Source organism: Pseudopipra pipra, chromosome Z, assembly GCF_036250125.1.
Source record: "Pseudopipra pipra isolate bDixPip1 chromosome Z, bDixPip1.hap1, whole genome shotgun sequence".
Lineage (NCBI taxonomy): Eukaryota > Metazoa > Chordata > Aves > Passeriformes > Pipridae > Pseudopipra > Pseudopipra pipra.
The window spans coordinates 5,834,501-5,847,949 of NC_087581.1; the positions used below are offsets into that span (position 1 = coordinate 5,834,501).

The window sequence follows — 13,449 nt, forward strand, 5'->3', positions numbered from 1 at the left end:
GTAGATGAACTAAGTTCAGTCTCACCCAATTATTTAATAGCATGGGTGATTGCAGAATGGGGTTTATGGCTTTTGGCATGGCCTGATTAGTCACAGAATCACAGAACTACAGAATCATTTAGTTTGGAAAAGACCTCCATGATCATCGAGTCCAACCTCTGACTGAACAACACCTTGCCAACTAGACCATGGCACTAAGTGCCATGTCCAGCCATTTTTTAAACACCTCCACCACCTCCCTGGGCAGCCTGTTCCAATGCTTAACAAACCTTTCTGTGAAGAAATTCTTCCTATGTCCAACATGAACCTCCCCTGGTGCAGCCTGAGGTGATTTCCTCTTATCCTGTTGCTGGTTGTCTGGGAGAAGAGCCCAACCCCCATTTTGCTGCAACCTCCTTCCAGGCAGTTGTAGAGAGTGAGACAGTCCCCCCCGAGCCCCCTTTTCTCCAGGCTAAACACGCCCAGCTCCCTCAGTCTCTCCTAATATGACTTTACAAATCCTTTACCAGCTCTGCTGCCCTTCTCTGGACTCGCTTCAGCACCTCAATGTCTTTCTGGTTGTTGGGGGGCCCAGAACTGCACACAGAACTCGACGTGTGGCCTCACCAGTGCCCAGTACAGAGGGACAGTCACTGCCCTGGTCCTGCTGCCCACACTGTTGCTGACACAGACCAGGTGCCATTGCCCTTCTCGTCCTCCTGGGCACACCTGAGCTCGTGTTCAGTCGCTGTCAACCAGCACCCAAAGGTCCTTTTCCTCTGGGCCACTTTCCAGCCACCAGCCTGGAGCACTGCATGGGACTGTTGTGGCTAAAGTGTAAAAGGACCTGGCACTTGGTCTTGTTGAAACTCATACAATTGTAATTTTGATCCAACCTGTCCAGATCCCTCTGCAGAGCTTTCCCACCCTCCAGCAGATCAACATTCCCATCCAAAGTCAATTGGTAGCACATGTGGACAATAGTACAGGTCTCTCTAACATGGGTTTGTTGAATAAGTAACCTTTTATGCAAAATTTTTCAAAATTTTTAATGAACTAGAGAAAAATCTGGTGCTTCTATCTGTTGTGATCTTCCACAGGAAAGTCAGCAATGCTAGGTAGGTTTCATCTCAGTACTAACTCTCACTGTGCCGCTTCCAGTCGTTGCACACTTGCCTTGGGCTCTCCCAGCTGTTTACCACATCTGCCTGCCTTAAACCTGGCAGCTATTTTGCAAAACTTAAAGAACAGGAACCCCCAACAAAATATTGAAAGGTTATTTGACCTTTTCTGTCGACAAAAGGTTTTACAGTGAAGCCATTAAATAAATAATTAAATGGATAAATAAATAAGGAAATGAGTAAATAAAGTAAAAGAAACAAAAAACAGTGATTTGCAGACAGGCTGGTTTTAAAATGATAGGATTCAGCTGTTTTGGGTTTGGTTTTGGTTTTTTTTGTTGTTTCTTTTCCTTCTATTTAGACCATTTACTTGAGCTACTATATATAATAAAAAAATTTTGTTATTAATACTTAGTTTTCAGGAGCTACCTGAAATTATAGGATTTAAACTAATTTATTTTTTGGATAGAAGCCTGTATCTAGTGAGAGGATGGTGTCTTTACACTTGTTAAAATGTCTTCAAGATACCACTATAAATGTGTGGAGATCCTTTGTGAGAATATTGTCTCTACACATCTCCATAAAAATTTTAATTTTTCTTTTACAGATCCTGTGATCCTACTCCTACATCCTTCCTCAGGGCAAACTTTTTTCATTCATAGCTTGTGGCTTTGTACTTTTTTTTTACTTTTCGTTATAACTCATCTTTTCTGAAACAACAGACTATTCTCCCAAGAATACCTGAAAGAAAGAGGACTTGTGGGTCAAATGCACACCCTCGATTTTCTACAACAGAGTTCATCAGGAAACCAGAGTAATTTGGTTAGATGGCCCAGTAGAGGGAATATTCAAGCTTTAAATAAATACACAATAAAAATAGCACACTGTTACTATAGGGTTACTGGACTGTAGCAGTAAATGAACTGAATAAAATTTTATGGCTTCTTAACATGCTGAGGTTTTGCAGTGTCGTCCATCTTGTAGCCTAACAACATTTCCCAGCCTGCTATCAGTGAAACTAATAGTGCGAATGGAAATTTTATGAAAAATGGGAAATCTACGTTGGTTTTATATTATGTCAGTAGAATGAATAAAGACCATATTTTGGCATTAATAGCTAATGGTAGAAAGTGTGGAGGGAGGGGGAAAAGAAAGAATGGCTACATTTTCAGCTTTTGAATTGATGTTTTTTAAAGAGTTGGCTGTAATTATGATATTTGAATGTCATTATCATTAAGCTGATAAATTATTTAGTAAGAAGGTGAACAACGCGAAGAGATCATTGATGTATTCAAGCATCTTAGTTGTATTCCATAAGTCTCCTTGTGACTCACGGGCTGCTGTATTAATCACATGGATACCACAGATATGTTCTGTTATTATCTTTCACTGCAAGGTCAAAGTTTTGTACTAACATAACGTATGGGAAGGCGTAGGTGGGGGAGAAGAAACCTCAAAATTATTAATCATACCGCAGAGCAATGATAACAAAGGTTCTTTACTGACTTAAAATGGATTCCTTAATGCCCCTCAAGCTGAGATGTCATAATGACCTCCGTATCAGACCTCCTTAGACAGCAGAGATAGCACATAAAGTGGATGCACAGGAAGCAGTAAGTACAACCAGCACTCAGCCGAGTCCAGAAGCTCAAAAGCACAAGTGTGGGAACATGCCTGCAAAAGAGAGTTCTAAATGGACTTTGCTTACATTTCAGAAAGAAAAAAAAAAGGGGGGAAAGGAAAGACAACTTACTAAGTAATAAGGCACAAACATGAGGAGGTTTTTTAAAGGAAAATCAGAGCTCGATTCCCTTTTCAGAAATAGTGACAACCTCCCGAGTGAACAGCACAAGCACACCCTTCAATAAATATCAGCATGTTACTAGTGAGTAACACATCCATAGCTGCTAAAACACTGAATCTGCCAGCTACAACCCCAAACCTCATTTAAGTCAGCTGCTTAAATACTCTTCTGAGCTTATTTGTAATATGTTTTTCCTAAAGGTTTTTCTCCATGAATTAATTGTGACTGTTTCTTTAATACAATAATTTGCCAAATAGTTGGAATAAATAGTTTTCAGACTGATTTCTTTCAAAGGAAAATAAATACTTCTGGATACTAATAATATCTAGTACCCAAAGGAACCCAAAGGGCTGTTAGCAGACCTTTATTAGTTTGTATTCTAACCAATAATCTAAGTAGTCACGTTGATTTCCTTTGTAGTGAAAAAGGAGAGGAAGCAGAAGAGGATAAGAGAAGAAGAAGAAGAGACAGAAGAAGAGGATAAGAAGGAGAAAGATCTTGGGAATGGAAGAGAAAAAGGAAGAGAGAGGGAAAGACAAAGGCAGAAACAGTAAAGAAGATAATTCTAGAGTATGGTTATTTTATTACATGTATTAGTCACTGAGTTGTACTTTACAGGTGTTTCTCTACTCAATAGCTATAAGGGAAAGAGGAATAGTTACTTTAAAATAGCCAGATTATGAAATCATCAGAAATAAATCCCATCTTTAGTAACTTACTGTTGAACACACCACTCATCAAATGGTCTCAGCCTTGACTGGCTGTGAAAATTTTATCCTGTTCCTAAAATATTGTAAAAGTTAATATGAATTTTGGAAGAAACACCACTTTTACGGAAATAGATTTTTTTTAAAATAAAACTTTCTTGAAATCAATTTCATCTTCAAATATTTTCAATGAAGAATAGTATCTCTGAAGTCTAGTGAACTATATTCATTATTACTGTTTTCTATTATTATTTTACTAAATCTCTTTTTAAGAACATTGGAAAATGTAGAGAAGCACAGTGAAATTATTTTCATATCTCTTTCCTTCTTTAAGGTTGGAAATGTCATTTATATCAAGTCTTAGGATTCATTTACTTTCTCAGTCCTCCCCCGAAATCAGTTCAATATTCTCCCTTTTATTTTTCATGCTTTTATTTTGACTTTTATATATTGGCCATATATAAACAAAACCAATGCAGAATTTAAGGTAAGTTTCAAGGTTTTGATATTATTCTCTAGAGTTTCATGGATCATAACAGGCACAAAGACCTTGGTTTTGGCCCATGGAAAAAATGACTCAGTTTTGAAGAACACAAAAACAGTACCATTTTCCATATCAACAAAGTTTATACATAAAAGGTTAAATATCATATGCAGCATATGTCAGGAAGTTGTTAGGAAAGCTAGCACCATAGTAGAACAATTTACTCAGTCAAATTTCAGTATTTGTGATGAGTTTCTTATTGCCATTTCTTTAAATACTTATGTAGCCGCATTCAAAGACTTTTTTATTTATCATTAGAAAAAAGATGCCAGCTTGAGGACCTTAATTAATTAGTTGCAGTTATTTAAAAAATGCACAACGTATCTCTTTTTTTGTCTATATGAGCAGGATTATAACACAGTTTTGAAATTCTTGACCCTGCTTTAGTCAGGCAGATGGACTTCATGACCTCTGTAGGCCCCTTCTAGAGTGATTCATGAAAATCTGTGAGTCCTGTTCTTGACTCTTTTTAGGATTAGCGGCCTACAAGATGTAACATAACACAGATCAGGTCCTCTGCCTTTCCCCAGCATTTCCCATTTTCATAGTGGCCTGTTAACAATACATCAGTTTTGTGAAGCTGTCTCAGCGAAACCCACATTTCAGAAATGGAAAGCATTTCCGGCACAGTAGTGAAGAGAATAGAAAAAAAATATAGTAAGGGGTTAAATTTGAAATGGAAAAACAGTCTTTGTGTCATGCCAGCAGCTGTGAACAAAATTAATTTGCCTCTCAAATATAGCCCCTAGGGAAGATACCAGGAGTGTTGTGTGAAATAGAAGGCTGTAAATGTCCCAGAGACCTTATGCAATTTTAGGGCTTGCTCAAAATCGGAAGTGAAAACTAAGTAGTGCTAAAAAGAGAATAAAACAATAAAATAAAAATGTTTTCACTCCTATTGTAGATTGTGTTTAGGAAGCAAAAATCAGACATAACCAAGTATTCATCCTCCTGCTTCAATTCTGATCTCAACTCTCTCCTGGCTTTTCTTCCATTCTCTACTCTCCTGTTAAACTTGGTTTGGTTTTTTGCTTTTACCTCCTCTACTTCAGCTGCTATCTCCACATTTCTCTTTCTTCACTCTGTGTAATTCACCAAAGCAGTTGTGCCTGCTTGATCTGATTGACTTTAACAGGCTTTCTCAGAAGCTGTAAGTAAAGTCTGTGGTCTCTGTCCCCTTGTTCCTTTTTCAGCCACGTACTTTCTTATTAACTTTTAAACACTCCAAATCTCCAGGGCAGTGAACCCCCTTAACTCTTTCTGACACAGATGGGAGCTGAAGACAACCGACATTTCATAGGAGCTGCTCAGCATTTCACAGTATTGATACATAAATGCCTGATGGGTCAGATCCAAAGTCTCCTGAAGTCAATGGAAAAATCTCTCATTGACTCAAGCAGGCTTTGGATCAAACCCTATTTGTTTATCTGCCCTTCTGTGTTAACCTTTTATGTTTCTCATCTTTCCCTATCAATACCCCTTGCTAGAGGCAATCTTGGCAGGACTAAAAACACGGTGAAAATTAATAAGGTAACCACATTATTCAACACATCAAAAAAAAAAAAAGTTTGCTTGAATTTACTTCAAATAAGCAAAAGTTTGAGAGCAGAGCAGCATTTAGATTATTAGATTTGGTATACTGGATTTTTTACTTCTTCGGCCTTTTACTGAGAAATTAATTTTTGAAATTACATGTAACTGAAGAGATTCAAAGTGATCCAAAAGAGAATGGGAAAAGGTACAGATGGGAGGAAAAAGCTAGAAATGGGGGGGGAAAACCCAAGCAACACCCCCTCCTTTGTTGATTATATTATTTTAATTTTGGATTCTTTCTTTCCTTTTATAAAACACATAACTCAGTGTGCAGATTCTCTGCAGTTTATAAAGAAAACATGAGATATGCTGATGCATAAAATATTGGGCCCAGCATCACAGTATGTGCAAAATTCCATACAAAATTCAGATGTGCAGTGAAATAAGAATTCCTTATTTCTCGTCTAGATTAAAATGGGTGCATAATTTATCTGGTGCAAAATATATGCAATGCTCTTTCTTAATAATTTATATAAAAAAGATGTTTTGGCATTTGGAGTCAAGGACAACTCTTGCAAAAGGCTGACAGGAAAACGCATGCTAAAACCACCATCTCCTTTAAGCAAAGGACATCTTTTTTACTATCCCCTTTCCTCATTTTAATTAAACCGATACAACATAAACACGACCAACATAATAAAAATTAAGTGGTTAGGCTTATCTAATAATTCATCAATTTCAAGACACTTCCTTGGCATTACATAGAGATGTATAAGCCTTAATGTTTGAGCTATGTTATATGTGGATCTGCAATGGGAACAGAATCTAAAAATCTAAAAAGTTTTCTCATTATTTAAGCATATATTTAAATACATAAATAAAACAAATAGACAATGGGGAGAATAGCAATCTGTCCAAAGGTCACATAGGTCCTTAGATAACATAGTATCAAGCAAACATTTCATAGCATTGTACAGGATGATAAGATTTTACTCAACTTGAGCATAGGTAAGACTAACAATGTGTTGAGGTCTCTCAGGGAGTTTGTTTCTGAGCCCTAAACACACCTTGACTATTAAAACATCCTGCACATACCTCATGATCACCACAGGGTCCATAAATAGTGGGTGGAGGGGACACTTCAAAATGAGACCTGATATTTACAGAATCTGCAGGCAGAGAAAGAAAAACAAATTATTTTTCTGTAAGCAGACCAGGGGAGCATAGATAGAGCTGAGATTGTTTGAGAAATCAAACTGTTTGCAATTACTACAGAAATAGCAGTCAGGACTGGACATCGGCACGGTCTGATGGAAAGACAAAGCAGGTGTATGTCACCCCCCTTGTAATATATCAGGGAATGTAAGCCTGTACAAGTTACTGATAATGGGGAGCTGGAGTGTTCTTAGCACTCTGTGGAAAATACACTCTTATTAATTAGTAAATCTTGGCAAAGAGTTTCAGTGGATTGACCTTTTCTGGATGTTAGGAGCCTGCCAAGCCTCTCTATCATTCCCACTTCCCAGCTGGACAGGGAAGAGAAAATAAGATGGAAAACAACTCATAGGTTGAGATAAGGCAGTCTACTAAAGCAAAAGCAAAGAAAGAAAAAAACAGGTTTATTCTCTACTTGCCACCAGCACATGATGTCTAGCACTTCCCAGGAAGTAGGACTTCAGCACATAGAGCTGTTGCTCCAGAAGCGAAACACTGCAAATAATATTTGCTTCTCCCTTCTTCCTCCTTCCTTTAGCTTTTATAGCTGAGCTGATGTCATATGGAATGGAATATCCCTTTGTTTAGTTTGGGTCAGCTGGCCTACTTGTGTTCCCTTCCAGGATCTTGCCCTCAGCGGGGGAAGGAATGTTACAGCGCTGATGTTGTGCTCAGCAGTAGCCAAAACACTGGTGTGTTATCAGCACCTTTCTACATACCAATGCAAAGCACAGCATTGTGAGGGCTGCTGTGGGGAAGATGAACCATCTCAGCTCCATCTCAGCCAGACCCAACGCAAGTATGAGGATGGAGACTGTGGGTGAATCGCCCGCACCATTTTGTACAACAACACAAGCCTTCTGTTTCGAGTAGGTAAACTGAAACAGCCACACAGAGAAAATACGCTAGTGACACAAAAAAATCAGTGTGCTTTATTCCTGTGTGCAAGAATGTATAGATGTACAGAAAACTTTAGTGTACAGCAAACAGATTGTCACCGCATGTCATGCACAACCTCTAAAGGTCTTCTGGTTTGGGTGAAATCCCACTAATAACAAGCTCCAGTCCTGTGTAACAGAACTTCTAATTAGATGGTGACAAAAGCAAGGAATTCACTGGCTTTGCAGTTGCCTTCCAGATCACTGTAGAGTTCATGGATGGTACAACTTTTCATGTTGCAAAACCTTCTTCTATGGATTCCCAGCAATTCGGGGGAGGGGAGTTAGGGGGAACAGAAAAGTGTGACTAAAATCTCATTTCCTACTTTCTACCCGATACAACACATTTCAGAGGGAGTAGAATTTCACTGCCTATGTTTAAACTCTTTTCAATTTTATATATAGACCTCAAACTTCTATCTACTCAGCTGTCTACCAAATAAATATAAATACATTTCCTTGCTGGAGCTTTCAGAGTTTCCACTCTTGGTATAATCTTTGTGCATATCCTTCTTTAAATCAGTACAACTTTAGTACATATCATACAGATGTATATGTGGCAGGACTAAAGGGAATAAACATAATTTGTGGTTTGTGATATATTTTTTCCTTAACAGTTTTATAGTTTATGACATTATTATAAGTCAATATTGTCCATCAAAGATGACAACAATAAAAAAAGGAAACATATATGAAATTGCTTTATCCTAAAGAAGAGAGAAGGGGAAGGAGGGAAGGAAGAAAGGAAGGAAGGAAGGAAGGAAGGAAAAGAAACAATTCTTGAAACTGTGATTGAAATAGACATAAGGTAAAATTATTTTCTAGATAAAATATATACTCCGTAAGTGCAACAAATCTATTCAGTCTGCTCACATTAACTAAGAATGGAGAAATGCTTTTAGATACTGACTGGACTTAGATTTCAGTACCATAAGAGAGGACCTGTAATTTACACAGCCTCCATTTGTCTTGGATCTATCTACAGATTTGATTGCAAGGAAGAAACTCTTACAGCTGGATTTCTTTAACACAGGTGATCCTTTTTCACCCATTGCTTAACAACTTATGGACTATTCTCAAATAGTTTTCACAAAAGTTTTTTCAAACTTCATGACAGTACTTTTCCAGATCAATGAGTTTTATAAATGAGAGGAGATTTTATCCTTCCTATAAAAATAATATCTCACGAGAATTTTTTTTTAAATTGTTTGTTCACCTTTTTGATATAAGGCTTAAAATTTCAGATGAAAAGTTATATCCCTGTATGACCTGAAAGATTTGCTCCACCGTCTCAAGTAATTGGTTGATTTGGGCAGCACACTGGCTTGTGGTATCTTATATTCACAGTAGAATAATTTCTTAACCTTGAAGTCCCTCAGTATCAGGCACAGTTGTGCTGAAGTTCAGAATTCAGTACACCATTTCCAAACCATCACCCGGTATGCCTCCTGTTATGAATCGTCAGAAGTTAAAACTAAAATTGCCTTCCCTCTCCCATTCTTAAAATCAGAGTGATCAGTGATTATGGGCAGTTCCCTACCACAGAGACATTATCAACATCTCTGCACACTGAAAATTATAACTAGAGCCTTTTGCTCAATCTGTGCATAATTTTTCTCAGCTGGTACTTAAGATCCTGGTGCATAAATAGTGAGTTTGCTTCCATGCTAATATATAGCAAAAGTAGTTGTTAACAGTTCAAACAGACACACATACTGTGGCCTGAGGCTCTGCAGAGCTGGGAGGTTGTTGTTAAACTTTGTTGAAGTGGGTGTATTGGGTTTGCATGGACATGTTTTGGTAGAAGGGGGGCTCCAGGGGTTGGCTTCTGTGAGAAGATGCCAGAAGCTTCCCCATGTCTGACAGAACCAGTGCCAGTCAGGTCCAAGGCTGAGAACATTAGCAACAGTCGTAGCAACTCTGGGAGAATGTATTTAGGAAGGAAAAAAACAAGTTATTGCAGAAGCAAATTGTGGCCAGAGAAGATAGAATTGCTGGGTTAATGGTTGGACTCAACGATCTTACAGGTATTTTCCAAGCTTAACAATTCTACAATTTCTCTTTTGCTGTTGTTCATTAGTTTCTTTTCAAATATTTTACTGATCTGTAGTGTGATAAACTTATGGGAAGAGATGCTGCTTTTTAGTATAGGGTGGATGTCAGTATCAAGCTTACCTGACCCAGGACAGTGAGCACAGTCAGTAGATGTACTCACTGATTGACTGTAGAACATTCCCAGAAACAGGTGGCAGAACACTGATGTCAGAACTTCTGTCCAGTGCTTTTAGGATGGCTGGCAGAACTAGCAGACACTACAAGACAGGCTTTAACATGTATCTTTACACATTACCAGTGTTGATTTACTATTACTAACTTTCTTGAATTTTCTTGATATCCCCTTGTAATACTAGACTTCTAGTCTTCTTTTTCTTCAGAAAAAAACCCTTTTTTTTAATTTTTCTTTTTTGTTTGTTTGTTTGTTTTTTGTTTTAGGAGCAGACCACTGATTTTAAGGAACAAGCATTGCCTTCAGGAGATGTGAGGCAGTTTCCTGGGCATAACCTTCAAAATGAATATTCACACTCCAGTTATTTCTTAAGCTGTCAACGGGGACTCCAAAATACTTTTGTGTAGCTTTTTTATTTTCCCTCTTTGAAGCATGTAAGAATAATAAAACAAGAATTTAGTAAAATATTTTCCAACGTAATTTAATGTGTAACAGACAAGTAAATTATTATTTTATTGTTATTAAAATGTTGTTCCTCTGCCTAACACATTCTACTGATGAATCCAAACTTCTTTGAGTCCATACTGGTGCCTAGGAGACCTTTACACACACATTTACGTGTATGGCACAGGTTTTTTTGATCATTGGATTTTACTGACAGAGAGTGGTAAAAATTAGATATTGCAAAAATGGGGGCAGTTATGATATGAATTGCAACAGTAGAACAAAATCAAAGCTATGTTTTTATAAATCTAGTCTCAGAGTGTAGGATTGGAGTTCAAGCAAGAAATCATTTAGTGGTTTGGGGAAATCAGTAAAGAACACAGATCATTTTATCACAGGATCTTCAGAAGCTCTACTCTGTATATATGCCAAAAAGATTTTAAATTTTCACACTTTCCTAAAACATAACAGTTTAGTGTGGGAACACAGTGAATTGACCACAACAAAACATTATACTAAAATTTTGTATATAATCTGAAACACTAGTGTTTACCTCATGTGTTGTAACAGTTAACCCTATATTTCAAAGAAAACAAAGATGGAACTTTCAGTATTCCCACTTTAAAAATAAGAAAAACAAGGCACAGAAAAAATGCAAAAGTTCAGAGGCCCAGAAACAAGTTATGGGGAAAGATCAAAATAATTGGGGTAATTTTGTGAGAGTAGAGAAGACTGCCAAAGAAATTTATAACATCTTTCAAATACATAAATGACTGCTAAAAATGGGATGTTTATGTTCCAAGTCCATAATTCTTAGGACAAATTAATGGATTTAAACTGCATGAAGAAGGAGTCAGGTTGGAATCAAGTAAAATTTGCCCAGAATTTCTGGAGGTTGAAGCAATACGGAATAGTCTGGCTGGAAGATTTCTGGAGTAGCCACCACCAGAGGACCTCAACATCATATGTCTTAGGAATGACATTGATAGAGTTGAACCCTGGGACACAAGATAGAATTGAGCTGCTGAGTTGCTTCTATTTATGAGCCTTGATTCTGTGCACATTTTAATTCTTTCTGTAAACTTTTCTGTGTAAAATTGATGCATTTCTGCATAATATCTCTTTTTGTCTGTTTATTTTTGCTTTTTTGTGTAACAGTGCTGAAGGTACCAATGCAGGTTTCATTTGCTGCTAGTTTGCAGGGCATCCCTGAAACTCTGTCGCTGAAATCAATGAACTTTTTTACCTACAGATTTCACCTATGGATCTGCCTTTCATGATGAGATTTCTTCATCCACTTAGACAGAAATAATGGCATTCTTTCATTTTTGACAGAAATTACTGTCTACTAGCTTTTTCATACTGCACTGGCTGTTTTTAGAATGACATCTAGGACTGATGGTGTAGTTCTTCGGTTTTTTCCACAGTTTTTCAGATGGACCTCTCACATTTCTATGGTGTTTGATTAATAACCACCTTCTAAGAAAAAAACAAAGAAGCAAACACTTAAAACTTCCACTTCTTTCCTAACCAGCTTCTCTAGCATTTGGTTCTAGAAACTTGTCTAGATTTTTCACTTACTCCTAATAATTTTGCTCTTCCACATAGCCTTCTGAAATTTTTCCATGCACAATAATTTCATGAATAAAAATTATAAACCTAAGTACTACACTGATTTCTACCTTTTTAAGTTCATAGTAGAAACTCATCCTGTACTGCTGTGGGTTGTTTTTCAGGAAATACAAACCTATCTCTGGCTTGAGCCACAGTTTCAAAATACAATTTCTGATTTATTTTTACTTAAGGTTTTCATCCTCCTGCTTTCTTTGCTTGGTCATGACTATAAATTAATAAAAGTTGAAACTTTGTAATTACAACATAAACTATATGTTCCCTTTATTTCATATTTTTTTTCAGAACCAATTGCTTACTTACTTAACTAGATTAGCCTTAAAATGTCAAAAAAAAGGTTAATAAAAAGGAAAAAGAAAAAGAAAGGAAAAGTCATTTCTATCAAACACACATATAAATAAACACATAAATCATTAAATTTACATTTTCTTGGCATTTTTTCAGTCTTTCACGTCTTAATTTTCCCCCAATTCAGAAAAAGAAACTGCATTTCTAAATGCTTTTATGGGGTTTTTTGATTAATAATTTCAGAACTGAAAAATAAAATACATGAGGAAAGACCTTTCAGGATCCATTTTCAATTTAAACATTTTTCACTACAGTAGACAAATAAACATACAGATAAACAATATAAACAAATGACCTTCAAAGTTACCCTACAGAATCCACAATCTCATGAGTAAATATTTGTTTTCTTGGGAAATAAAAGGTTATTTAATCCAACTTTCATGCTCTGCCTCTCATCTGTAAAGATTTTCTGTCTTTACATCGTACTATCACACACATTTATGTAATATTATGTGTTACATAAAATATAATTATGCAATATTGTATACATAATTACAATATGTGTATACATAATTACAATAATTATGTAGTATAATATTACATGTTTTTACATCAATAACACTTTTGTGGTTTTCAGTCTTCTAAAAGGGGTCTGCAGTCACAAACAATCGGTCAATAGCAATGTTCTCCCTGAACTTTTCTGTTGTTCACTTCTACCTCTCCTAATGATTTTCATTTGACTTGTTATAACTTTGACTGTTAAGATACAAAGCTGAGTTTTTGGAGTTGATGAGGTGATTAATTTAACTTAATTTTCACTCTCTGTATTGAGCAGATACTTTTGGCTTGGACAACTTAGGCTCCACTTACAGTCAACAAAGAAAAATAGCTCTCCAAAGATAACATTCTCACAGATTTAGAAGCATCATGTTTAGTCAGAGGCATTCCATATTCCCAAGTGCCACATCCACATGCCTTTTGAACACTAAGAACCACAGAATATACTGAGTTGGAAGT

At 36.6% G+C, this 13,449-nt stretch overlaps 1 long non-coding RNA gene across 1 annotated transcript; it reads left to right on the plus strand.

The window, feature by feature from the left end:
* Positions 1-7,418: 7,418 nt before the first annotated feature.
* Positions 7,419-10,548, plus strand: LOC135407264 (uncharacterized). The gene is made up of 3 exons (XR_010426785.1): positions 7,419-7,772; positions 8,827-8,874; positions 10,335-10,548. It is a non-coding gene; the product is annotated as an uncharacterized LOC135407264 (long non-coding RNA).
* The last annotated feature ends 2,901 nt before the right edge of the window (positions 10,549-13,449 follow it).